The sequence below is a fragment of the Anomaloglossus baeobatrachus genome, chromosome 2, assembly GCF_048569485.1.
Source record: "Anomaloglossus baeobatrachus isolate aAnoBae1 chromosome 2, aAnoBae1.hap1, whole genome shotgun sequence".
NCBI lineage: Eukaryota > Metazoa > Chordata > Amphibia > Anura > Aromobatidae > Anomaloglossus > Anomaloglossus baeobatrachus.
In genome coordinates this window covers 591,651,476-591,678,535 of record NC_134354.1, presented here as the reverse complement: position 1 = coordinate 591,678,535, position 27,060 = coordinate 591,651,476, and the positions used below count along the sequence as shown (strand labels likewise).

The 27,060-nt window shown below is 47.9% G+C and overlaps 1 protein-coding gene across 12 annotated transcripts in view; it reads left to right on the top strand.

Moving 5' to 3' along the window:
* Nucleotides 1-17,996: 17,996 nt before the first annotated feature.
* LMO7 (LIM domain 7) overlaps nucleotides 17,997-27,060 on the top strand; it is a 208,813-nt gene continuing 199,749 nt past the window's right edge. For 8 of the 12 annotated variants that reach the window (XM_075336806.1, XM_075336796.1, XM_075336798.1 and 5 more), the window contains exon 1: nucleotides 17,997-18,095. The gene's annotated coding sequence lies outside the window, so the exon portion shown is untranslated. The remainder of the gene's footprint in view (nucleotides 18,096-27,060) is intronic. The other 4 variants (XM_075336808.1, XM_075336805.1, XM_075336809.1 and 1 more) reach the window with 1 other exon arrangement.

The following is a 27,060-nucleotide window of genomic DNA, read 5'->3' as shown; positions in this document are numbered from 1 at the left end:
TGTGCTGGAGAATCTGCACCTCAAATCCACCACGTCTGATCTCGTTTTTTTAGAGGTCTTCCGATTTCAACTATTTATGCTGTATCCATGGATATTACACCCCACCCCAGCTCCGACTGCACCCCTCAAGCCCTCCACACTCACCACCATTGCTGGAAAAATGTATGTGTGTGTGTGTGTATATATATATATATATATATATATATATATATATATATATATATATACACACACACACAGTTATGGCCAAAAGTGTTAGCACCTTTGAAGTTGTTCCAGAAAATAAAGCATTTCCCTTAGAAAATTAATAATACACCCCCTACACCTCCCCTCTCCATAATATACTCTCTACACCGCCCCTTTCCATAATCTCTCTCCCACACTGCCCCTATTTATAATATTCCCCCACACACTGTCCCTCAGTGTACCACCACACGATATCCCTGTGTATAATATCCCCACACACTGCCCCTCTGTATGATATCCCACACACACACACACACACACACTGCTCCTCTGTATAATATCTCTCCCACACACACTGCCCCATGTATAATATCCCCCACAAACACTGCCCCTCAGTAGAATATACCCACACAATGCCCGTGTATAATATTCACACACACACTGCTCCTCTGTATAATATCCACCCAAACACACTGCTCCTCAGTGTAATATCCCCCACACACTGCACCTCTGTATAATATCCCTCCACACTGCTGCTCTGTATAATATCCCCCCACTAACTGCACCTCAGTACACTATCCCCCTCACACACACTGCACCTCAGTATACTATCCCCCCTTACACACTGCTCCTCAGTATAATATCCCCCACACACTGCTCCTCAGTATAATATGCCCCCACACACTGCTTCTCTGTATAATATCCCCCACGCACAATGCCCCCCTGCATAATACCCCCCCCACTGGTCTTCTGTATAATATCCCCACATACACACTGCTCCTCTTTATAATATCCTCCCACACACTGCTCCTCTGTTTAGTATCTCACACACACACACACACACACACACATACACACACACACTGTTTATCAATATAATATCCCCCCACACACTGTTCCTCTGTATAATATCCTCCCACATACACTGCTCATCTGTATAATATCCTCCCATAACCACTGCTCCTCTGTATAATATCTCCCCACAAACACTGCTCCTCAATATATCCACCTCCACACACTGCTCCTCTGTATAATATCCAGCCACAACCACTGCTCCTCTGTATAATATCCTCCCCACACACTGCTGCTCTGTATGATATCCTCCCACACACTGCTCCTCTGTATATCCTCCCACACACTTCTCCTCTGTATAATATCTCCCCACAAACACTGCTCCTCAATATATCCCCCTCCCCACACTGCTCCTCTGTAAAATGTCCCCACACATACATTGCTCCTCTGTAAATACCAAGACACACTGCCCATTTGTATAATATCCCACACACTGCTCCTCTGTATAGCATCCTACACACACACACTGACCCTCTATATATCCCCCACACACTGCAACTCTGTATAATATACACACACACACACACACACAATGACCCTCTGTGTAATATCCCTCATGTACGCTGCCCCTTTGTACACTATCCCCCACACAAGCTGCCCCTCTTTATATATATCCTCACACACACACAATGCTCATCTGTATATCACCCCACACACACTACTCCTCTGTATACTATCCCCCCACACACATTGTCTCTCTGTATAATATCCTCCTGGTATATATGTCCAAATCCTGTTATATATATATTCGCATACTGGGCCCTTCCTGGTATGCATGTCCCCATCCTGGTTTATTGTTCCCTTCCTAGCATAAATGTCCTCTTCCAGGTATATATGTCCCCATTCAGAGACCCTCCTGGTATGCATGTCCCCATCCCAGCTTATTTGTCCCTATCCTGGTATATATGTCCAATCCTGGGCACCTCCTGGAATGTATATCCCACTCCTGGGCACATTCTGGTATATATGTCCCCATCCTGGTTTCTGTCCCCTTCTTGGTATATAGGTCCTCCTCCTGGTATATATGTTCCGATCCTGGTTTATTTGTCCCTTTCCCAGCATATATATCCCCATCCTAGGCTCCTCCTGATGTATATATATTCCCCTCCTGGGTACATTCTGGTATATATGTCCCTATCCTGGTTTTTGTCCCCTTCCTGGTATATATCTCCTCCTTCTTGTGTATATGTGCCTTTCCTGCGTCTCTCCTCGTATATTTGTCTACTGCAAAAAGAAAAAAAACCAAACATTTTACTCACCCTCCCCGGCTCCCACGTCCTGCAGCGTCCTCTCTGAGCAGCGATGCATTTCAACTGGATGTGTGCCCTCCACACATCCAGCTAAAGCAAGGCAGGGGCTGTAGTCAGTGGGTGCCCCCACAACCCAGGGCTGGAGTCAGCGTCCCCCCCACCCCCCGCGGCTGGAGTCAGTACTCCTCCTGTGGCTGGAGTCAGCGGCCCCCCCACCCCTTGCGGCTGGAGTCAGCATCTCCCCCGCGGCTGGAGTCAGTGCCCCCCCACCATCCGCAGCTAGAGTCAGTGCCCCCTCGCCCCCCACGGCTTGAGTCAGCACCCCCACCCCCCGTGGCTTGAGTCAGCGGTCCCCCTGCCCCCCATGGCTGTAGTCAGCATCCCCCCGCGGCGGTCAGCGCCCCCCCCCGTGCCCCACGGCTGGAGTCAGTGCCCCTCCCCCACGTCCCGCGGCTGGAGTCAGCACCCCACGCCCCCAGCGGCTGTAGTCAGCACTCCCCGCCCCCAGCGGCTGTAGTCAGCACTCGACCCCCGCGGCTGTAGTCAGCAACCCCCCCGCAGCTGTAGTCAGCACACCACCTTGCCTCCCGCGGCTGTAGTCAGCGCCCCCCACCACCACCCGCGGCTGAGGCTGAAAGCACGGACACTGCGGACAGGTACAGCGTACCAGCAGGGCAAGGATACAGGTATATACACTGGCTAAGGTGCAGACAGTGGACAAGGGGACCGACAACTAGCTGGTCAGGAACAAACCACTAGCTAACTAATCACGTTGGTCAGGCATCTCCCCTATTGAGAGAGTGCCTTAAATACCTAGTGCCTCTTAGCGATAGGCTGAGAGGCACTTCCAGGAAATGACGCGCTAGACCTTTAAGGGAAGAGCAGTGGTGCACACACACGCAGGAGCATTACCAGAGAAGGCCTAGAGAGGGGGAAGCAGAGAACACCCATGTGGAGGACCGCGGGGAAGCCAGGCAGCGTGGTGTGGGGCGCGCTGCGGTGGTGAGTAAGTCTGCGTTCCTGCAGGGGGAAGAGCACCAGGGACACTGGTACTATAGTACCACCCCCCCCCCCCTTATGACCCCTCTTTCTTAGGGCTGAAGAAATTCTTGTTGTCTCAAAGTCAACAGTAGCCAGCAGACAGGCAGAATGCAGGAGCGGTTGACAAGAAGGAACCATAGAAGATCAGAATAGAGGGGCTCCAACTAAGTTCCTCGTGGCATCTAAGACCCCAGCAGAGCACCTCAAAGGATTTCCAGTCCAGAACAGACTCATGAGCACAGAGCCAAGTCAGACCTAGAAGAAAAGGAGAAGACAAGTTTGTAAGCACCAGGAAAGGGATCTTCTCCAAATGCGTATCTCCCACGCGTAGTTCCACAGACTCAGAAATGAAGCGTATGGGTTCAAATAGGAGCATTCCAACCACGGATAGCACCGACAAGTGCTTCAGAAGGCATCAAATGGGAATTTGAACACGGTCCTCCACAGCCCTATGACCGAAATTCCCAATTGAACTGGAATCCAGATGAGCTGTCTTAGAGAGCTGAACTCCTCCAAACAATGTGGATATGGACTGCAACGGGGAAGAGGAAGAAGGGTTGCTTTCATCAAGCATAATCCCTCCTCCCCAGGCAAAAGGGTTCCGGCTTTGAAGGACAGGTTTGGACAAGGTGCTCTGATCCTCCACATAGGCCCTTGGCTTGGCAATTTTCACATTGTTGATCAGATATTTTGATACTGATTACTTCTATAGGCTCAGGAACAGAAGCAGATACTGGAACCTGGGAAGCAATTGGCCTTTGGATGGATGGAGCCAGGTAAATAGATTTCTTCACGTGGGTGACTTCCTTGAAATGTTCCCGTAACTTGTAATCAACCCACATTTCAAAGGAGATAAGATCATTCAGGGTAGTTGATATATCAAGACATGGTAGTTCGTCCTTGTTCCTCTTGGATAAGCCTTCCCAAAAGGTGGCCTGATTATTCCATCTTAATTCAGAAGCGAGGGTGTGAAACTGAACTGCACACTGATCTACAATCAGGACACAAGTGCAGAAGAGATGACGTAGCCAAGATGACCTGAGCCGGTTCCTCAAAAACTTTCCGAAGGCCTGCAAAAATTCCAACACGTCAGTAATACTTGGGTCATTTCTTTCTCACAGGGGACAAACCAAGGTGAGAGCCTCTCCACCAAGGTGCGGCATCAGAAACACCACTTTGGACTGGTCTGAAGGAAATTGATGGGCTAATAGATTAAAGTGCAGGGTGAACTGATTGATGAAACCTCAGCATTGCTTGGGATCGCCGTTAAAACGGGGTGGAGCAGCCAGAGGAGGACCAGATTCAGACAAGACCAGAGTTGGAGTGTTCATCCGGACATTCACTTACTGAAGGTGGGCCAGAAATTGATTTTGTTGGTCCCCCATCTGTAACATCTCACGGTACCCTGCAGACTGAGGAAGAAAACCGGAGTCAGCGGAGTCCATAGCCTGATCAACCTGTAACACTCGCCACAGATGTTAAAGCTGCAAGCAGAAGTGGACCCACTGGACCACAGGGAGCCCTGGGCTTACCCTTTAAAGGGAGGGGCTTGACTAAGCACCCACTGCAAAGCAGATGTCAGGTGCCATTCCCAAGGCCAGCCTTGGCGGTGAGTGAGTCGGTGTCCCTGCAGGGGAGAGAGAAAGCAGTGCAGGGACGCGGTAAAGGTTCCTGATGAGTCAGATGGTTTGGCACACCCATATCCATCATAGTATTCCAATGTTTCTGGTGATCAACACAGTTAAATTCTTTGCTGTAGTCAATGAAGCAAAAAATAGAGCTCCTTGTTGGACTTTTCCTTTATCCATCTAATGTTAGCAATTTCACATCTTTTTCCTCTGCCTTTTCTGAATCCTGCTTATTTCTCTGGCAGGTCTTTGTCAATCTTTGTAGGATCTTCACAAGAGATAAGTGGACCGTGGAAGTACAGGTCAGTGTGTGCAGTAGGACTTTTAAAAAGTTCAGTTTGGGACCCAGACTTGACCTGACCCCCAATGTAAGTCACTAATAGGGCAGTTTAGGTCTCTGTCCACATGAAGCCAGCCATAATCAGATCACTTTCGGGGGAAGGTGAGTGGGGTTTTTCCTTTTGTTTTTTTTTTGCTGCACACTAAATCCGATCATTCTGTAGTTATCCCCTAATGCAAGCTGATCAAACACTGCAAGCAGCTGGCACTGGGCTGAGCACTGGGAGTTAGGGGTACTTCACACACAGCGAGATCGCTGCTGAGATCGTTGCTGAGTCACGGTTTTTGTGACGCAGCAGTGACCTCATTAGCGATCTCGCTGTGTGTGACACTGAGCAGCGATCTGGCCCCTGCTGTGAGATCGCTGCTCGTTACACACAGCCCTGGTTCGTTTTTTTATTGTTGCTCTACCGCTGATAAGCACACATCGCTGTGTGTGACAGCGAGAGAGCAACAATCCTGAATATGCAGGGAGCATCTGACAGCCTGCGGTAAGCTGTAACCAAGGTAAACATCGGGTAACCAAGGTGGTTACCCGATATTTACCTTCGTTACCAGCCTCCGCAGCTCTCATGCTGCCAGTGCTGGCTCCTGCTCCCTGCACACGCTAAGCTAAGCGGTGTGCGCTGGTAACTAAGGTAAACATCGGGTAACCATACCCGATGTTTACCTTAGTTACCAGTGTCCGCAGCTTCCAGACGCCGGCTCCGTGCAAGCGCAGCGTCGCTTGCACGTCGCTGCTGGCTGGGGGCTGGTCACTGGTGAGATCTGCCTGTTTGACAGCTCACCAGCGACCATGTAGCGATGCAGCAGCGATCCTGACCAGGTCAGATCGCTGCTGTGTCGCTAAAGTGTGACGGTACCCTTAATGAGCAAAGTGAGGCTCAACCGAGTGGTTTGCATAGATAAAGCACTCAAACTCCAAACTTAAGGCCATGTCACACTAAGCAACAGCGCTAGCAACATCGCTGCTGAGGCACGACTTTTGTGACGTAACAGCGATGTTGCTGTGTGTGACATCCAGCAACAACCTGGCCCCTGCTCTGAGGTCGCTGGTTGTTGCTGAATGTCCTGGACCATTTTTTAGTTGTTGCTCTCCCGCTGTGAAGCACACATCGCTGTGTGTGACAGCGAAAGAGCAACAACTGAATGTGCAGGCAGCAGGAGCCGGCTTCTGCGGACGCTGGTAACCACGGTAAACATCGGGTAACCAAGAAGCCCTTATCTTGGTTACCCGATATTTACCTTTGTTACCAGCGTCCGCCTCTCTCACGCTGTCAGTGCCGGCTCCCTGCTCTCTGCACACGTAGCCGGAGTACACATCGAGTAATTAACCCGATGTGTAATGTAGCTAGGAGTGCAGGGAACAGGGAGCCGGCACTGGCAGTGTGAGAGCGGCGGATGCTGGTAACGAAGGTAAATATCGGGTAACCAAGGTAAGAGCTTCTTGGTTACCCGAGGTTTACCGTGGTTACCAGCGTCCGCAGAAGCCGGCTCCCTGCTGCCTGCACATGTAGCAGAGTACACATCGGGTAATTAACCCGATGTGTACTCTGGCTAGAAGTGCAGGGAGCCAGCGCTAAGCGGTGTGCGCTGGTAACCAAGGAAAATATCGGGTTGGTTACCCGATATTTACGTTAGTTACCAAGCGCAGCATGCTTCCACGCGTCGCTGCTGGCTGGGGGCTGGTCACTGGTTGCTGGTGAGATCTACCTGTGTGACAGCTCACCAGCAACCCGTGTAGCGAGGTCAGGTTGCTGGTGGGATCGCTGGAGCGTCGCTTAGTGTGACGGTACCTTTAAACTGTTTTTTTTTTTTGCAAAGTCTGTGTTGTGTTCAGTAAGAACACCGAACCTCGGGTTTGCTCATCTAATCTTCACTACTATTGTGGCGCCCTGGACTAGCCAAGTTCGTCACAGGTACTACAACATACACCCCCACCCTGAGAGAGGCACATCAGCCAGACACAAAATCCTTGTTGCCTCCCTCCAGGGGCTGATGTCCACACCAGGTGGGATGGAGCCAGGCGGTTGGCCCCACCTACTGAGGAGTTCACAGTCCTGGAGGCGGGAAAAGGAAGTCAGTTCAGTTAGGGAAGTGGAGGAGTGAGGAGTGAAGTAGAAGTGGAGGAGCAAACTGACAGTGTCCGGGTGTGTGGCCCAGGCACTAAGAGCAAGGTTGGCAGACGGTGGTGGCCGTCTGCAGGAGAGGCAGATCAACGCGAAACCGTAGGACCGGGGACGGGCGGTGGCCTGCCGGTACCGAACCGGAGAGCGAAGTGAAGCCAGCACACACAGGCAGTGCCTGTGGACCCCGACCAGGCTTGGAGATTAGAGGACAAATCCGTTAGTGACCGGAACCCCAGGGGTTTCCTAACAGCCAAGACCCGATTGAAGGCAACCGTCCGACCAGCAAAAGGAAATACAGCTACCGCCACAGCTAGAGTTCCAAGGGCCAGAGCCTGCGGGCAAAAGGGCTCCTCCGGCACATATACACGCTGGGGAGCGGGTTACCGGTGGGAATCCATCGGGACCGAACATACATGAAGGTGCAGGGAAAGGCAGCCACCACCAACCGTCTGGGAGAAGTCACAGCAGCCAGCTGCGGGACCCGTCCATCCAGCCGTTTGGTTTACCAGAGACTTTGCGTACATTTGTGGCTGAGTGAGTACTACCGTGTCGTCCGGCACCGCGCTGCGCAGTCCAGGCGACCCTGCACCTTGCCAACCCTGCCACCCCGTCACCTCACCGGGCCCCGGGACCACCAACCCCTACCCACGGAGGGGGAAACAACATCCCAGCTGCTCCCTGCCATCGCTCCCGGGATCCCCGTCACCAGCAGCGGTGGTGCCCAACTTCACCACAACCCGTGGGTGGCGTCACGGGCCAAATCCCCAAACCAAACTACCCCCTATCACTCACGGGCGAGGAGCGCCGCTCGAGTCTCCGGATTCGGCCCACCGCTCGAGCCACCGAGCAGCCATCGCAGCAGTGCCGGACCCGAGCGTTAGCGAGTGCAGCGCAGCGGCGTCCTTCCCCGCCTGCGACACTATTTTGCTGACATGAGGTAAGAGTGCAATGGTACAATAGTTTCCACAGTCAGTAGCATCTGTTTTTTTTCACCGAATAGTAATAAACACTGATCTTGTCCAGTCCTTGGGCCATTTATGAGTTGTACATATCTGTTGACACAGGTGTGTGATGACACTGCTAATTCAGAAGCCTTTATTAATTATATTGGAATATTGTCACAATGCCCAATAATACACTGTGTGCAGAATTCTTAGGCAAATGAGTATTTTGATCACATGATCATTTTTATACATGTTGTCCTACTCCAAGCTGTATAGGCTTGAGAGCCAACTACCAATTAAGTAAATCGGGTGGTGTGCATCTCTGTAATGAGGAACGTTGTGGTGTATTGACATCAACACCCTATATAAGGTGTGTTTAATTATTAGGCAACTTCCTTTCCTTTCACAAAATGGGTCAGAAGAGAGATTTGACGGGCTCTGAAACGTCCAAAATTGTGAGATGTCTTGCAGAGGGATGCAGCAGTCTTGAAATTGCCAAACTTTTGAAGTTTTGAAGTTTGAACAATCAAGCGTTTTATGACAAATAGCCAACAGGGTCGCAAGAAGCGTGTTGGGCAAAAAAGGCGCAAAATAACTGCCCATGAATTGAGGAAAATCAAGCAGGAAGCTGACAAGATGCCATTTGCCACCAGTTTGGCCATATTTCAGAGCTGCAACATTACTGGAGTATTAAAAAGCACAAGGTGTGCCATACTCAGGGACATGGCCTAGGTAAGGAAGGCTGAAAAATGACCACCTTTGAACAAGAAACATAAGATAAAACGTCAAGACTGGGCCAAGAAATATCTTAAGACTGATTTGTGAAAGGTTTTATGGACTGATCAAATGAGAGTGACTCTTGATGGGCCAGATGGATGGACCAGAGGATGGATCAGTAAAGGGCAGAGAGCTCCACTCCGACTCAGACGCCAGCAAGGTGGAGGTAGGGTACTGGTATGGGCTGGTATCATCAAAGATAAATTTGTGGGACCTTTTTGGGTCGAGGATGGAGTGAAGCTCAACTCCCAGACGTACTGCCAGTTTCTTGAAGACAACTTCTTAAAGCACTGGTACAGGAAAAAGTCGGTATCGTTCAAGAAAAACATGATTTTCATGCAGGAAAATGCTCCATCACATGTATCCAACTACTCCACAGCATGGCTGGCCAGTAAAGGTCTAAAAGATGAAAAATAATGACATGGCCTCCTTGTTCACCTGATCTGAACCCCATAGAGAACCTGTGGTCCCTCATAAAATGTAAGATCTACAGGAAGGGAAAACAGTACACTTCTCGGAACAGTGTGTGGGAGGCTGTGGTGGCTGCTGCACGCAATGTTGATCGTAAACAGATCAAGCAACTGACAGAATCTATGGATGGTAGGCTGTTGAGTGTCATCATAAAGAAAGGTGGCTATATTGGTCATTAATTTTGGGGGGTTTGTTTTTGCATGTCAGAAATGTTTATTTCTAAATTTTGTGCAGTTATATTTGTTTACCTGGTGAAAATAAACAAGTGAGATGGGAATATAGTTGGTTTTTATTAAGTTGCCTAATAATTCTGCACAGTAATAGTTACCTGCACAAACAGATATCCTCCTAAGCCAAATCTAAAAAAACCAACTCCAACTTCCAAAAATATTGAGCTTTGATATTTATGAGTATTTTGGGTTGATTGAGAACAAAGTTGTTGATCAATAATAACAAAAATCCTCTAAAATACAACTTGCCTAATAATTCTGCACACTGTGTATATTAAAAACAAACAAACAAAAAAAACAGAGACAGACTATCAGAGGAAGGTGGCAGTAAATTTCATAGAGGAAAATTATACTATGTGGGGGAGAATGAGTTGGACATTATAATAAATCATGGCCACAGAGGGGGATATTATACGAAATGGGGACCAAAGGGGGTGAAATTATACTATATGCAGGCCAAAAAGCAGGACATTTTACTACATGAGAGCCACAGAGGGGGACATTATACTAAATGAGGGCCAAAGAGGGGTACATTGTAAAGTATGGGGGCCAAAGACAGGAGCATTATACTCTATGGGGTCAGGGAAAAGGACATTGTACTATATGGTGGCCAAATAGAGGTGTCATTATTACTATATTGGGGGACAGTATTAATGTATGGGGCCAAATTGGAGACATTAACAATGACTCTGTGTCCCTATAAATAAACAATATCTTCCTTGTGGCCTCATACATTATAAATGTATTAAGCCACGTTTTTCAGTCTTTCAACTGTATAATACAATGAAAAGGTGACACTGCTACTGTATTGTTGTCACTGGATAAAGGGGCACTATTGTTGTGTTTGTGCAGAAAAACAAACATTGCTATTGTTCGGGAGTACAAAGAGGAATTGTATTATTGCATGGGGCCTACAAAAAGGGACACATGCATTAATAGTGTATTGGGACCTCAGGACAGGACATTTTCTACTGTGAGAGTATCACAAAGGGAGACATCATTATTGTAAAATATTTCATTTTTGGAAATACCATTACTATACAGGGCACTATAGTGGCATTGTGCACTTTTCTTCTTCATCTGGTGCAGTATGTAAGTGCAGGAAAAAGTGGAAAGGGTGCCCTTAAAGCGATTAACCATAGATGTATGAATATTTGTTTCATTTTGTAGAGATGAAGTGTAGCTGGAAGATGTCATAATGGTCTTTGTCACATCAAAAAGAAAAGCGAAGATGGATAATAATATTTAATCACTTATATAGCGCTATTGATTCCACAGCGCTTTACATACATTGGCATCACTGTCCCAATTGGAGCTCACAATCTTAATTCCCTATCAGTAGGTCTTTGGAGTGTGGGAGGAAACCGGAGAGCTTGGCGGAAACCCACGCAAACACGGGGAGACCATACAAACTCCTTGCAGATGGTGTCCTTGGTGAGATTTGAACCCAGGACATCAGTACTGCAAGACTGCAGTGCTAACCACTGAGCCACCGTGCCACCCTAAGGATGACTTCATTTGGGATTGAGACTGGTAAGTCATTGTGTTACCTATATGCTTACACTATGTACTATCTACAGTGCCTCTTTGTAGAATGTCAAGGTGCTTACTGTATTACCTTTACACTGCATACTATATACAGAGCTCCTGTGTATAATGTCACTGGTGATCACTGTATTACTTATACACTTACACTATACACTACATACTATGAATAGATCTCCTGTGTATAATGTTACTAGTGATAATAGTGTTTGTGCTGTGTTTTTGGAAATTATGTTGTCCTTTTTAATTGTTTATTATTTGGTCACTTTGTTGTAGTAATATGCAATTTGGTCATGGTGTAGCAGTATTTGTCCCTTGAATGTGATATTATTCGGTCACTATGTGCTAGTAAAGGCCCCGTCACACACAACAAGATCACTAACGAGATCGCTAACGAGATCGTTGCTGCATCACAGTTTTCACCGTGACGCAGCAGCGATCTCATTATGTGTGACACCTACCAGCGATCAGGCCCCTGCTGTGAGATCTCTAGTCGTTGCTGAATGGTTGGGACCATTTTCTTCAAAGGCGATGTCCTGCTGGGCAGGACGCATCGCTGTGTTTGACGCCTACCAACGACCTCCTAACACAGTCCCAACGCCCGCCGAGATCGTTATACTGCGTCGTTGGTAAGATCTGACTGTGTGACATCTTACCAGCGACCTCCCAGCAACTTACCAGCGATCCTTATCAGGTCACATCGTTTTTGGGATCGCTGGTAAGTCGTTACGGGGGCTTAATTTATGGTGTGGAGGTTTTTGTCCCTTTTATGTGATACTATTTAGTCATTACATAGTGGTAATATGTGGTATGGTCATACTGGCTGACACATCAAACGATAAAGAGATATATGGATGCACAGCCAAATAAACAACAACTGGGGTGCTACTGTGACGCCCCTGGACTATTCAGGTCATCACAGGGTACTGCATGCTCTTTCTCTACAGTGCAGGATTCAACCCCCCATGGTTCTGGGTCTCCATCCTGCAGTTGTGCCTCCACCAGCATTCACAAATCCTAGATACACCTTGCATCACACCTGTCAGGCGCACCAGTGGGCTGCTTAATCAGGAATAGGGCGCCCAACTAGGAGTCAGGCAGGGAGGTGGGAAGTGTCAGTTGAGTTGAGTGGCAGCCCTCAAGCTGTGAGGAGCTCTGAGGAAGCTGGGAGTTGTAGCTCCCAGGGGAGAAGCAGACTAGGTCGCAGATGGTGGTCTGGACCTAGAGGAGTTGGACCCCCGGTCACAGGAGATTGAGGCTAGGTGCCTGGGACCTGTCTTGGAGGACGATCAGCAGCCTGGGCCAAATCACCGGTCCAGGACCGAAAGCACGTCGGGGTACACGGACCCTAGGTCGGGGAGAAGCTTCAGGCAACCCGCAATTAACCTGCGGAGGACAGGGCCTTTATGGACTGTTCCCACGAAGCTCAGAGATCAGGGGCACTAGCGCAATGAGGGGGATAGGGCTTTCCCAAAACAAGCGGCCCAGTGAAATCCCAAGCGTGAGCCCCTGAGAGCAGGCTCCTTCACTTAGCCATAGTGGGGAGCGGGGCCCATAAAGCTCCAAGCTGAAGGGCCACAAAGGACACTCTAAATTTGTGCCAGGAGGCAGGTCATGGACCACCAGGCAGTGCTGCAGGGGACGGGACCCGGATGAGTTTCCCTCAGGAGACAGCGGCAGTCAGAGACTTGGTTTATCCTGTTGTCAGTGTCTGCTTAATTGCTAAGTGAGTACCCGACTGACCCCTGCAACCAGCGAGCCTGCGCTCCCCCTGCACCCCCATACATCCATCCAGAGTCCCGAGGCCTTCCCCTACCCGTGGAGGGTAACATCATCTTGCTGCCCAACTTCATCACCCCGGGTACTCCCAACGGCAGCGGCGGTACTCCCAATTACCATACACCACGGGTGGCGTCACAAACTATACCAATCCCCATGTAAATAATCCCCTTCTTCATTTCAGTGTGGCCCCCTAGCCCCCGGGTCTGGAGACTCTTGAGCCACGAGTAATCATCACCCCGGATCCGAGCGGTTAGATCCGCTGCAGGGGCGGCACCTTACCACTGCAAAGAACTACAAATGATCAAAATAGGGAAAAAAGCAATACACCACATAGCGTATGACTTGTATGTAATGTATATTTTTCTGTCTACTCTACTATCTTGTTTTGGTAAGTAAAGAAATTTATGTTCTTGCTTATGTTGTGCTGTTGTGATACCATAATTTCCCTCGGGATCAATAAAGTGTATTTCATCGTATATAGCTGCATGATTAAAAACAGTCGAAAGAATGACAACCCCATAAATATGTAAATCACTATACAACAATAATAAATATATAACATTTGTTATAACATCCCTTTAGGTTGAAATATGTACAATCAATAATATTGAATATAACCATAAGCCACTAATGGGTGTTAGTGAAACAGATAATAATAAAGTCAAATATGTAAAAATGTAATACGTACTCAAATCATAGGGAAACAATTTCACCAGCCCTAATCAGGAATGTACACCTGAACATATAAAGAGAGCACCAGAAAGAGTGCTAATAACGAAATCGGTGAATATACAGTGACAAGCAAAAGGGTAACAATGGTTTGAGCTTTTTGACTTTAAGGCTTCATATCTCACCATCCACTACAGCTTTGAGCATGAGACTACAATAAGGAGAAATACTTTTACACAATGTAGAGTAAAACATAGCACTTCTGGAATATAGATGGCCAAATAAGATCCAATCTTGTCAGGCAATATGTAGGCCTTGGCACTCAAAAGGATAATTTATGTATTTTTGATTGTAATCCAAAATCATTAAACATTTCTGTCGTAGACTAGACCTTTATGAGGGATACTGAATGCCCATAGAGGAAAGTGCAGAAAATCAGGGCAATAGCATGAAAGCGGTATCCATTGTTGAAGGGGTTGAGAGCAGCATCTTCCCCCGCAGCGGTGGATACTGCTTTCGTCCTATTGCCCTGATTTTCTGCACTTTCTGCTATGGGTATTCTGTGTCTCTCGTAAGGCCGGATACACATATCTGGCTTTTCGCCGGTTTGACGGATGCGGCGCACGCCAGTACAGGATGATACAGTACAGTGGCAGCGCCACAACTTCCGGGTCACATGCTCCGGTCACATGACAGCATTTGGCCGATGCTTGCAGCGCTGCCAGTGTACTGTATACACTGTACTGGCGTGCGCCACATCCGTCAAACTGGCGAAAAGCCGGATGTGTGTACCTGGCCTAACGGTCTAGTTTTTAGACTGAAACGCTTGATGATTTTGATTGCAATCACAAATAAGGAAATAATTATCCTTCTGAGTGCCAAGTCCTACAGTACATTTATACTATTTCACAATGGCAGTAATGCACGTCTCTTGTTTTCACCGGTCTGCTTCTTTATCACCTATCCTATCCTTATTGATCGGTGGGGGTCTGAATGCTGGGATCAGTGATAAATTGTTTTCACTGAAGAACCCTTTTAATGCTAAAATCTACATCACAATGATTTGTAGCTGTGCAGGAGCCACCTGTATTTTACAGCTGACACCCCACTTTATGGGTACAGCACTTGCACCCATGTTATTTAATGGGGCTTTCCAGATGTGTGGTTGGTTGTTGTTTTTTATTTGAGGTTTGAATCTGCATGAAAAAAATTGCAGCATTAGGCTATGTGTCCACGGTAGAATGTTGCTGCGGATTTTTCTGCATGAAAATCCGCGACTTTCGCGGCAAATCCGCACCTTATTTTTGCCGCGGATTTGCCGCGAATTTACCGCGGATTTTGATGCGGATTTTTTTATTTTTTTTTCCCCATTCTATACCCAAAATCCGCAACAATAATTGACATGCTGCAGATTTTTCCGGATCAAAATCCGCGGCAAATCCGCCGCGGAAAAATCCGCAGCATGGACACAGCATTTCCAAAATGCCATTGAAATGGCTTGGAAGTGCCGCTGCTGCAGATTTTCGGAAAATCCGCGGTAAATCTGCGGCAAAATCCGCAGCGTGGGCACATAGCCTTACAGTTTATTCTGTATGTGGGATGAGAGTCGCCCATTCAAGTCTATTAGGCTATGTGCCCATGCTGCGGATTTACCACGGATTTTTCCGCGGATTTGCTGCGGATTTACCGCGGATTTCCCGAAAATCTGCAGCAGCGGCACTTCCAAGCCATTTCAATGGCATTTTGGAAATGCTGTGTCCATGCTGCGGATTTTTCCGCGGCGGATTTGCCGCGGATTTTGATGCGGAAAAATCTGCAGCATGTCAATTATTTGTTGCGGATTTTGGGTATAGAATGGGGAAAAAAAAAATAAAAAAATCCGCATCAAAATCCGCGGCAAATCCGCGGTAAATCCGCGGGTGCGGATTTGCCGCGAAAGTCGCGGATTTTCATGCAGAAAAATCCGCAGGTACATTCTACTGTGGACACATAGCCTAAGGCTATATGCCGACGCTGCGGAAAATGCGCGGCTTTTGCCGCGGATTTCTCGCGGAAAAGCCGCGGATTTTCCAGAAATCTGCAGCACAGCTACTCCTCAGCCATTTCTATGGCATTTGGGAAATGCTGTGCCCACGCTGCGGATTTTCGTGTGGAAAAATCTGCAGCATGTCAATTATTGTTGCGGATTTTCGTGCGGATTTTGCCTATTCAATTGCATTAAAAAAACCCGCAAAATCCGCAACAAAATCCGCATCAAATCTGCGTCAAATCCGCACAAAATCCGCACCTATGAAAAGGTGCGGATTCCGGGGGAAAGCTGCGGATTTTGATGCAGAAAAATCCACAGATACAGAGTCCTGTGGGCACATAGCCTTACAGGCAGATCTCATATGGATAAGCCATATAGCATCCGATTTTTAGAGAGAAATTGCAATTCCTTTACAAAGGAAATTGTATTTGGTCTTGTAAATTTTTATAACTGCTGATGTAAAATGTCATCCCTGAGATGGCTCCATAAGGCGCAGGTGCACTCCTGACCAGTAGTGTGATGTCATCGCTCAACCATGAAGCCCACATGACGTCACTGAGCTTCAGAATTATGAGCGCTGTCGGGACACCAGTATTTTGCTGAGCCCCATGGTTTTTACTGTTCCCTGCAATATTACACTGAGGTGTAGGAGCAATTGTACATTCAAGTAGCCTGGGGGTCTAATAGAAAAGTTAAAAAACCATAAAAGCTCACATCACTCTTATTCCTGGAACTATGAATAAAAGCTTAAAAATTAACAGATTTAGTAACTCTGTGAGCGTGGCCATCCAAACTCCTAAAATCTTAGAAGATTTATTCCACAGAGCGAACACCATAATGAAAAATATATTGAAATGTCAAAATTGTTTTTTTGGCAGTTTCGTCACCTAAAAAACCCCAAAACAAAACACAATGAAAAGACTGCAAAGCCATATGAACCCCAAAATGGCACCAAACTACAGCTGGTATCGAGATAAATAAAAAAGTTATCGCTTTTGGAAGGAGAGGAGGAAAAGTCGGAAGCAAAGATTCGCCCACTGCATCTCTGTAGCGGCAGTATAAGCCTGCAGCCGGTCTGGGGCTGAGTCCAGTGGGTTTAACACTAGAAGTCCCAGAAATTTCGAGCTCCCCCCTAAAGTTCCGAAAGAGGGTCAAATGACACTATACAATAAACTGAATAGAACTAACTAGAAACTAAATGGCTAAACTCAATGGAAAACATCAACCTCCTGTGGTGCGACAGTAATGGCCTTAATTACAGAACAAAAGACGGTGATTATAGGATGTTAGCTAAAATCCTTCAGGTCATTCAACCCGTCTCTGGGTTCCAAAGGTAGAAATGTTAAATGACCCCTCTCTGGGACTTCTAGTGTTAAATGTGCCAGTCCCTGGGGTCCAGGACAGATTGGGCAGATCATGGGCTTCCAGGTGCGTGCCCAGTAATTGTCCCAGTAACATGGCCCAGTACACGACTTTGTAACATGGCCCAGTACATGACCTAATAAAATGGCCCAGTACACGGTCTAGTAAAATGGCCCAGTATTCGTCCCCGAAATATTGCCCAGTACACAGCCCAGTAATATAGCCCTATAATAAGGCCGACTAACATGACCCGGTATACGGTCCTGTACTATGGCCCAGGAATATAGCCTAGTAATATTGCCCAGTACATGACCCAATAATATAGCTTAGCGCACAGACCAGTAATATGGTCATATAATATGGCCCCATTCAATGCCCACTAATATGGCCCCGTACACTGCCCAGTAATATTGCCCAGTAATATTGCCCAGTACACGGCCGGAGAGCCCAGAGGCGGGGAGGACAGGGGTCCCGATAGTCCGGCACATGCCTACAGCTGGGCTCTTCCCCTCAGACCTGCCGTTATGGGGCCGGGACAGCTTGGTGTTCTCGTAGTTTCCCATTGTGCATGTGAAGTTGTCTGTGGGCTGGAGGGAATAATCAGGCTCTCAGCACCGAGCACAGTACAAACACTGCACCCCCGGGAGACAAACGTCAGACTGCGCTCTGCAGAAGTGACAGGCAGCGGCAGAGACAGGACACCCGCGAGTGGGCGGGGCCGAGCCGGCCGGGGCGGGGGTGTGGCTAAGGGAGAAGCTGTGGGGGAGGGAGCGCTCACCTGCAGCGGGACACAGAGGGGCTGTGTGTGGAGACAACGCGCGGCTTGTGCAGGACGGCGCCGTGTGACGGCCATAGACACAGGTGAGGACGGGGGGCCGAGCGGACCGGGGGGACCGGGCACTGCTGACCCGGAGGGAGCGGCATTCACTGGGCGCTGTGCTGCACGGGGAGTCCGGGCACTGCTGTGTACGGTGCAGGATGAGCACAGCCGGGCGTATGAGGCTGCGGAGCGCAGCTTTCTGTGGTAATAGTTTGGAGCTTAGTTTCACTTGTAAAAGTTATTCAATAACTGCATTTTTTGCACGGGGCTGCTGTGGCTTTTGCACGGGGCTGCTGTGGCTTTTGCACGGGGCTGCTGTGGCTTTTGCACGGGGCTGCTGTGGCTTTTGCACGGGGCTGCTGTGGCTTTTGCACGGGGCTGCTGTGGCTTTTGCACGGGGCTGCTGTGGCTTTTGCACGGGGCTGCTGTGGCTTTTGCACGGGGCTGCTTTGGCTTTTGCACGGGGCTGCTGTGGCTTTTGCACGGGGCTGCTGTGGCTTTTGCGCGGGGCTGCTGTGGCTTTTGCGCGGGGCTGCTGTGGCTTTTGCGCGGGGCTGCTGTGGCTTTTGCGCGGGGCTGCTGGTGGCTTTTGCGCGGGGCTGCTGGTGGCTTTTGCGCGGGGCTGCTGGTGGCTTTTGCGCGGGGCTGCTGGTGGCTTTTGCGCGGGGCTGCTGGTGGCTTTTGCGCGGGGCTGCTGGTGGCTTTTGCGCGGGGCTGCATGTAGCACCTGCCTATAGTCGCACATTCCCTCCCTGTCCACCAGTTCTGATGACAGTGCTGCCGCTGTTGTTCCTTAGGGGTGATGGTGTACCATCATATTTTACTACCCGTCTCCCCCAATATGAGGGGCTCCGTATCTGTTTCCCCCACATTTCTGTATATACCGGCCCATTGATGGGTACTGACTGTCCCCCATAGTTACTATGTCTGCAGCAGGCGATATTGATGCTAATGACGCGCAGTGCCGGCTCTGCTACATGTGCATGGCTGTAGTGCAGAGCTTTGCACGTCTGGCTGCCACCTCCGCTCGTTGCTGGGTTTGGGGCGATGGTTTCCATACGTTGCTGCCAGCCGTACATCTTGGAGCAGCTTTCTTTGCGCTGTCTTCTGCCAGATGGGAGTTTACTTTGTGGTCTGTAGGAAATGTTGGCGCTGGTTATGAGAACTCCGGTCTAATGTAGAGGAGCCCAAATATTTGTGTTTCTGCTTCCTGTCTGTTCTATATGTCCTGTACTGGATTACTGTGGGGTCCTGGGGGCCGGCAGCTCATTATCCCAGTCATTTCTACACCGTGTATTTGGCCATCAGGTATCGGATATTCGGGTCCAGCTGGTAGCGGTCAGTTGTGCCCATAATGAACCGGACACATAACATGAGGGCCCATGCCACCAGTGGGAGAGTGGAATCACCATAGGTCAGTCTGATAAGCCAGTTTGTTCTCAGCTCAGAGCTGCAATATAATGTGGAATTTCACAAGACTGAACAGAGGACAAATCAGTAAATTCCTCTCACAGGTAGTTCTGCTCATGCGGAGAGGGGGGGCGCTGTACATGCGGGCGCAGGGCTCCTCAGTACGGAGTAGGATCCATTCATTGCGATGGATTTGTATCAGTATGTCACAATCTGTCACAATCTGCCATAATGTCATATCTGGAATCTCAAGACCCAAACAAATGAGTGGATCCAAAAAAGTTGTGGTGCTGGCGACACTGCGTCTATGAAAAGTGCTGGATGCAAATACGCAGGAGGAGTATGCCGATGGTGGCCACAGTCAGGATGGACCTATAAGCATCTTTCCACCATATGGCCCATTATAAACATAGGATTCATTTCTTTTTGAGGTGGCTCAGCTGCGCTTTCCTATATAGTCAAGGTAACACTATACAGTCCTGGCCGAAAGTGTTGGCACTCTTGAAATTGTTCCAGAATATGAAGTATTTCTCCCAGAAAATTATTGCAATTACACTTGTTTTGTCATACACATGTTTATTTCCTTTGTGTATTGGAACAACACAAAAAAACACAGAGAAGAAAAGGCATAATTTCTTAGAAATCACCCAAAATGGTCTGGATAAAATTGTTGGCACCCGCAACTTAATATTTGGTTGCATACCATATGGAATTTATAACTGTTATCGCTTCCAATAACCATCAACAATCTTCTTACACCTCTCACCTGGAATTTAGAATCCCTCTTCTTTTGAAAACTGCTTCAGGTCTCCTATTTAAAAGGTGCCTTCTCCCAACAGCAATTGTAACACCTCTCCACAGTTGTTCAATGGGATTTAGATCCAAACTTAATTGCTGGCCACTTCAGAACTCTCCAGTTCTTTGTTCCCATCCATCTCTGGATGCTTCTTAAAGTTTGTTTGGGGTCATTATCCTGCTGGAAGACCCATGACCTATGACACAAACCCCCCTTTCGCACACTGGGTACTACATTGTGACCCAAAATCCTTTGGCAATCTTCAGATTTCATGATGCTTTGCACGCAGTCAAGGCACCCAGTGCCAGAGGCAGCTAAACAATCCCAAAATATCTTTGATCCTCCATCATATTTGAATATAAGTACTGTGCTGCTTTTTTTTTTTTTTTTTTTTGTAGGCCTCATTCCATTTTCTATAAACAGTAGAATGATGTGCCTTACAAAAAAAAGCTATATAGGACTCATCTGTCCACAAAATGGGTTGTAAACGTGACTGTTTGGCACCATGGACCAAAGGAACATCAAGATCGCTGGAGATGGACTTGTTGATATTTTTCAACAATTTTTGTCCAGCCCATTTTTGTGGATTTATGTGAAATTATGCAGTTTGCTTATTTTTTTCTTTTTGTTTCTGCGTTCCAATACACACAAAAGAAATAAACATACATATAACAAAACGTGTAATTGCTATAATTTTCTGTAAGAAATACTTCATTTTCTGGAACAATTTCAAACACTTTTGTCCATGACTGTACAGATGCATGGCGGCCAGACAGGCCAAAAGAACATATGGGAACATTAAAGAATACGCCAGGAGAAGCTCCCATTAGGCTAGCTGCACAGATGCGGTGGTCTTACACTTCTACTTCCTGTGGGATCCTCTTTGGCTCAAAAACTTAAACTGCTCCACAAATTTCATGAGTGCTTCCAGCCTAATAAGTACAATTTAGCACACCATATGACAAATTAAGGCTATGTGCGCACAGTGCGTTTTTTCGCGGCGTTTTTCGGGTGCGTTTTTGGCCTCAAAACTGCATGACTTTGCTTCCACAGCAAAGTCTGAGTTTTCAATTTTGCTGTCCGCACACAACTGTTTTTAAGCTGCGTTTTTGAGCTTAAAAAAAAAATGAACGTGTCAATTCTTTCCTGCGTTTTTCTGCGTTTTCCCCCCATGCAATGCATTGGAAAACCGCAGAAAAATGCAGAGATCCAAAACGCGGCCAAAAACGCACAAAAACGCAGTGTCAAAAAACGCAGTGTGTGAACTTAGCCTAAAGCTGGTGTCACACACAGCGACAACGACGTCGCTGCTACGTCACCATTTTCTGTGACGTTGCAGCGACGTCCCGTCGCTGTGTGTGACATCCAGCAACGACCTGGCCCCTGCTGTGAGGTCGCCGGTCGTTGCTGAATGTCCAGCTTCATTTTTTGGTCGTCACTCTCCCGCTGTGACACACACATCGCTGTGTGTGACACACACATCGCTGTGTGTGACACACACATCGCTGTGTGTGACACACACATCGCTGTGTGTGACACACACATCGCTGTGTGTGACACACACATCGCTGTGTGTGACACACACATCGCTGTGTGTGACACACACATCGCTGTGTGTGACACACACATCGCTGTGTGTGACACACACATCGCTGTGTGTGACACACACATCGCTGTGTGTGACACACACATCGCTGTGTGTGACACACACATCGCTGTGTGTGACACACACATCGCTGTGTGTGACAGCGAGAGAGCGACGAAATGAAGCGAGCAGGGAGCAGGAGCCGACATCTGACAGCTGCGGTAAGCTGTAACCAGCGTAAACATCGGGTAACCAAGGGAAGACCTTTCCCTGGTTGCCCAATATTTACCTTCGTTACCAGCCTCCGCCCTTGCTGCCAGTGCCGGCTCCTGCTCTGTGCACATGTAGCTGCAGTACACATCGGGTTAATTAACCCGATGTGTACTGTACCTAGGAGAGCAAGGAGCCAGCGCTAAGCGCGGCTCCCTGCTCTCTGCACATGTAGCACAGCGACGTTATGATCGCTGCTGCGTCTGCTGTGTTTGACAGCTAAGCAGCGATCATAACAGCGACTTACAAGGTCGCTGTTACATCACAGAAAATGGTGACGTAACAGCGACGTCGTTGTCGCTGTCGCTTAGTGTGAATCCAGCTTAAAGGCTTTTCCCAGGTTTATGATAATGATCTATTCTTATAGCCCCCATACACTCAAGACTACAGTCAGCCAAACCTGCTTGTATTGGTAGGCTCTGCCAATAGTTTGTGTATAGAACCCTCCCGACTTCCCCAACATGTGATGGCAGGGAAGATGTGCATTCTTATCTTCTCGGCAAGATAAGCTACCACCAGAATGTTCTGTCAGTGGTTATTTTGTAGCGAACACCAGAGTGCTTGGCAATCTGAGCGCTCTAGTGTATGGAAGAATCTGAAGAGAAAGGTGCTGGTCAAACAATGCTTCAGCCAAAAGCTTTGTATTGTGTATGGGCTCCTAAGTAGAGATGAGAGAAACTGAACTGTAAAGTTTGAGGTTTATACCAAACACGGCCTTGTCGGCGTTCGGATGCTGTACGTATGCTGATCACTCAATTGAGCATCTGTGTGCTCGGTTACACTTGGTGTTGCAGTCTCTAAATGGTTCCTACTGTGGGGTAAAAACAATGTTTTCAGATGTACTGTTCCCAACAAAAAAAACCCCAAAACTCTTTCCTACCGAAAAATGCCCTCTTCATGGCTGAGTGGCTGTATGTTTCGGAGAGCCGAACTGCCTATTCATTGACTTCCAGTGGGGTTCAGGCTCTGGAATCAAGTTCAGCTCAAATCCAAGACCCGAACTGAACTTCATCTTAGGCTGGTTTCAGACGTCCGTGTTTAATCAGGTACCAGTCGCACGTGTGGTTATGGTCACATGTGTGACATCTGTGTTTGCATATGTGTGACACGTACCAGGTAAAACTCGTGTCTCTGCAATAAAAAGATGCTCTATATTTACCTGTATCCAGCGATGCTGTCTTCTGCTCTGCTGCGTCTCGCTCCTGACCCCCGCTCATTATTTTCATTGATAATTCACTGCTCGAGGATTTGGAAGCCAGAGCATGGCGGGGACAGGCTGGGTACAGCACCGCTGAGGACAGCACTGCCGGGGACATCGCCGGTGACAGGTGAGTATTGTGCAGTGACATCCAGGGGGTCATCGGAGTTCCCAATGAACTCTCATGAACCCCTGGAAGTCACCATCGTGACACTCGCTGTAGTGCAGTTGTTGCAGGGGTGTCATCAGGAGGTCATCAGAGTTCATTGGGAAATTCGATTACCTACTGGACGTCCCTGCACATACTGCTGGCAGGATACTCACCTGTCACTAGCGCTGTCGTCCTTGGCGGTGCTGTCTCCAGCACTGTCACCGCAATGCCCCTGCTCCCAGCTGCTCACTGCAGTGAATAACCAATGAAAATAATGAGCGGGGGTCAGGAGCGGGAGGCAGCATCGCTGGAGACAGCATCGCTGGATACAGGTAAATATAGAAAATCTTTTTATTTAAAAACCCGTGTTTTCCTCGGTATGTTTCACACGGATCACATCAGTGTGTGGTCCGTGTGACACCCGTGCTGCCGGAGAAAAAACAGACGCGTCTCCTTGGTAAACAGTGGGGCCACATGGTCCGTGTGAAAACACGGCCGTGTGAGTACACAATAGGATAACATGGGTACGTGTGACATGTGTTAAAAACGGATGTCACACGTACCTAAAACACGGACGTCTGAAATAAGCCTAATGTTCGGCTCAACCCAGAGGATCATAACTTTCATAGGTCTGCTCATCTTTGCTCCTATACTTCACCAATATCAGATTATTGGAGGTCCAACACCTTCCCCCACTATTTAGCTGTTGTCAGATGTGAACAGCGTTGACAGCACGTCTCTGTATACTGTGTAAAGAACTGCAGCTTCACTTCTGTTCACTTGAATAGGAGCTGAGCTGCACCTCTCAGCCCTTTGGGCTGCCGTCTAGACAGTAATAAGGTTTAGAATAGTTAATCCTGCATTAAAGGGAACCAATCACCAGGATTTTTGCAGATAACCTAAAGCCTGTGCTATACTAGCACTATCAGGCTGATTCTATATATACCTGTAGTGGTCAGCTCAGATGTTTAGGTTTTGAAATCCAAGAAAGTGAAGTTTGTAAAATGAGCAGCTTCTTGAGTGACAGTTGCACTGGAGCAGATAATATATTCAGAGTTATCTCCTCCCTCTGTTAGAATTAGCATAAGCATTATACAAACGACTCACTTTGTCTAGTAGGACCTGTGGTGAGGTCATACCCATGTGACCAGAAAGGGGCGGGGACTCAGCCAGCAAAGCTGGATACCGGGTCACATGGGTATGACTTCCCCACAGGTCCTGCTAGACAAAGTGAGTCATTTGTATAATATTTATGCTAATTCTAACAGAGGGAGGGGATAACTATGAATATATGATCTGCTCCAGTGCAACTGTCACTCAAGAAGCTGCTCATTTTACAAACTTCACTTTTCTTGGATTTCAAAACTTAAACATCTGAGCTGACCACTACAGGTATGTAGAGAATCAGCCTGATAGTGCCAGTATAGCACTGGCTTTAGCTTATATGCAAAAATCCTGGTGCTTGGTTCCCTTTAAACATATACAACTTGGAACACGAGTGGGGGATGGGGAGCATGATCAACCGTAGGGATAAATGAGAGATGCCAAACCATGACTGAAAGAAGTTTCTGCAGACTCTGGTGGATACCAACTGGTATTGCCATACAGCATAGTCCATCGTCCACATGTAGATGGTCACATTGCAGGAGCTTCATCTCTCATGGCATAACTGTCAGTATTTGGCCAGGCCCTATAGACAATGAATTCCACTATGTACTTTATACAGTGGGATGCATCTTCCATCCATCTGTGAGAGTTGGATGTTCAGTTATTATGGAAGGCACTACAATCGATGGGTATAGGGCCTGTAGCAGAATATACTGGAGAACTCTCCAAATGTGATTTAGGCCTAAGCCACACGGCGAGAAAAACAGTGCGAGTGGAGTGCGATAAAACATCACATTCCCCTCGGACCAATTCTAGCCTGTGTGTCAGCGCACATGGGCGATTATTTTCTCAGCCCTAATCGGACTGAGAAAACAATCGCAGCATGCTGCGATTGTAAGCTGAGTCTCTTTCTCTCGCACCCATTCAAGTGAATGGGGCGAGAGAAAAATCGCACTGCACTCGCGGTACACCGGTGTACTGCTAGTGCAGTGCGAGAATGGCAATAGCCGACTACGCAGGAGAGAGGGAGAGAAATCCCTCCCTCTCCTCCTGAGTGCCGGCCCGCCCCCCGCAGCTGAGGTCTGCTCGCACGAACGGACCTCAGTTGCAAGGACACAGGCATGACACTCGGCTCTGCTGTACTGCCAGCACGAGCCGAGTCTCATGCAAGTGGATCGCAGTAGTGCCCGTGTGGCCCCAGCCTTAAAGACAGAGTCAATACAAAATAAGGGAGGAAGGTCATAACTCTTTACAGGGGTTGTCCAGTACAAGTAAAGATGTGTCGTTGCTTAACAAATAGTCAATAACCAGCAAAGCAAAGGTACTAAACAATTGTGGTCACAATTAAAATATAACTTTTAATATCCAAGTTAAAAAATTTTTACCACACAACATAAACGGTTGTAAAACCAACCAAAGATTGGAGCTAATGTTAGGCTCCTGTTATTACCCAGTTCAGGACACTATATATCCGGTAGTTACAACTCTACCGAAATAACAATAGTTGAGACAAGTAAGAAAACTGTCCCATATATAATGTGTATAGTTAGTAATCCACAGCAAGATGTACATTCGGTAAGAGTCACCCCACCGACATAACAATAATTGAGACCAAAGTGTGAAATTGTCTCATAAATAGTGTGTACAATCTATAATTCACAGCGATCAATAACAATAACAAAGGTCTGTGTCTGTGCTTTATGCCAGCCCGGACACAGTATGCTGGATGTCCGTCTTCTAAATGAAGCTGTAATTTCTTGACCACAGTCCCCTGAGGATTAAGCTAAATTAAGAAACGCGTCGGGAGGTCTAAGAAAGTATCAGGTCAGATTGTTGCCAGCTAAGGGGTATTGTGAGGCTGATTGGTGCCACCCCCTGCTACTGGACAACTATTTTTGCTTCATTTTTTACAGTGAGACCTTTATGGTTATTGATCGCTGTGAATTATAGATTGTACACACTATTTATGAGACAATTTCACACTTTGGTCTCAATTATTGTTATGTCGGTGGGGTGACTCTTAGGCTGTGTGCACACGATGCGTTTTTTACCGCGGAAACGCTGCGTTTTGAACCGCAGCGTTTCAGTGGCAAATTGCATGCGTTCAGCTTTCCCAGCAAAGTGTATGGGAAAGCTGAAAAATCAGTGCACATGCTGCGTTTCTTTCCGCAGCGTTTTGGATGCCAAAAATCGGTGCGGAAAGAAAAGCAGCATGTCACTTCTTTTGTGCGTTGTGGCTGCGTTCTCTCCCCCATTGAAATCAATGATGTGGGGTCAGAACGCAGCCACAACGCATGGACCTGCTTTTTTGTTGCGGTCCGCGGGCTTTGTCGGCACACCAGAACGCAGGCAATTACCTGGAAGTGAGGTCAAGAGGCTTCCTGTTGACCTCACTTCCTGGCAAAGCCCCCGGTGTCGCCAAAGTGCCCGCCCCGACCCCCGACCCCCCCTCCCGAAAATCCAACATGGCCGCGCGCACAGTAGCGCAC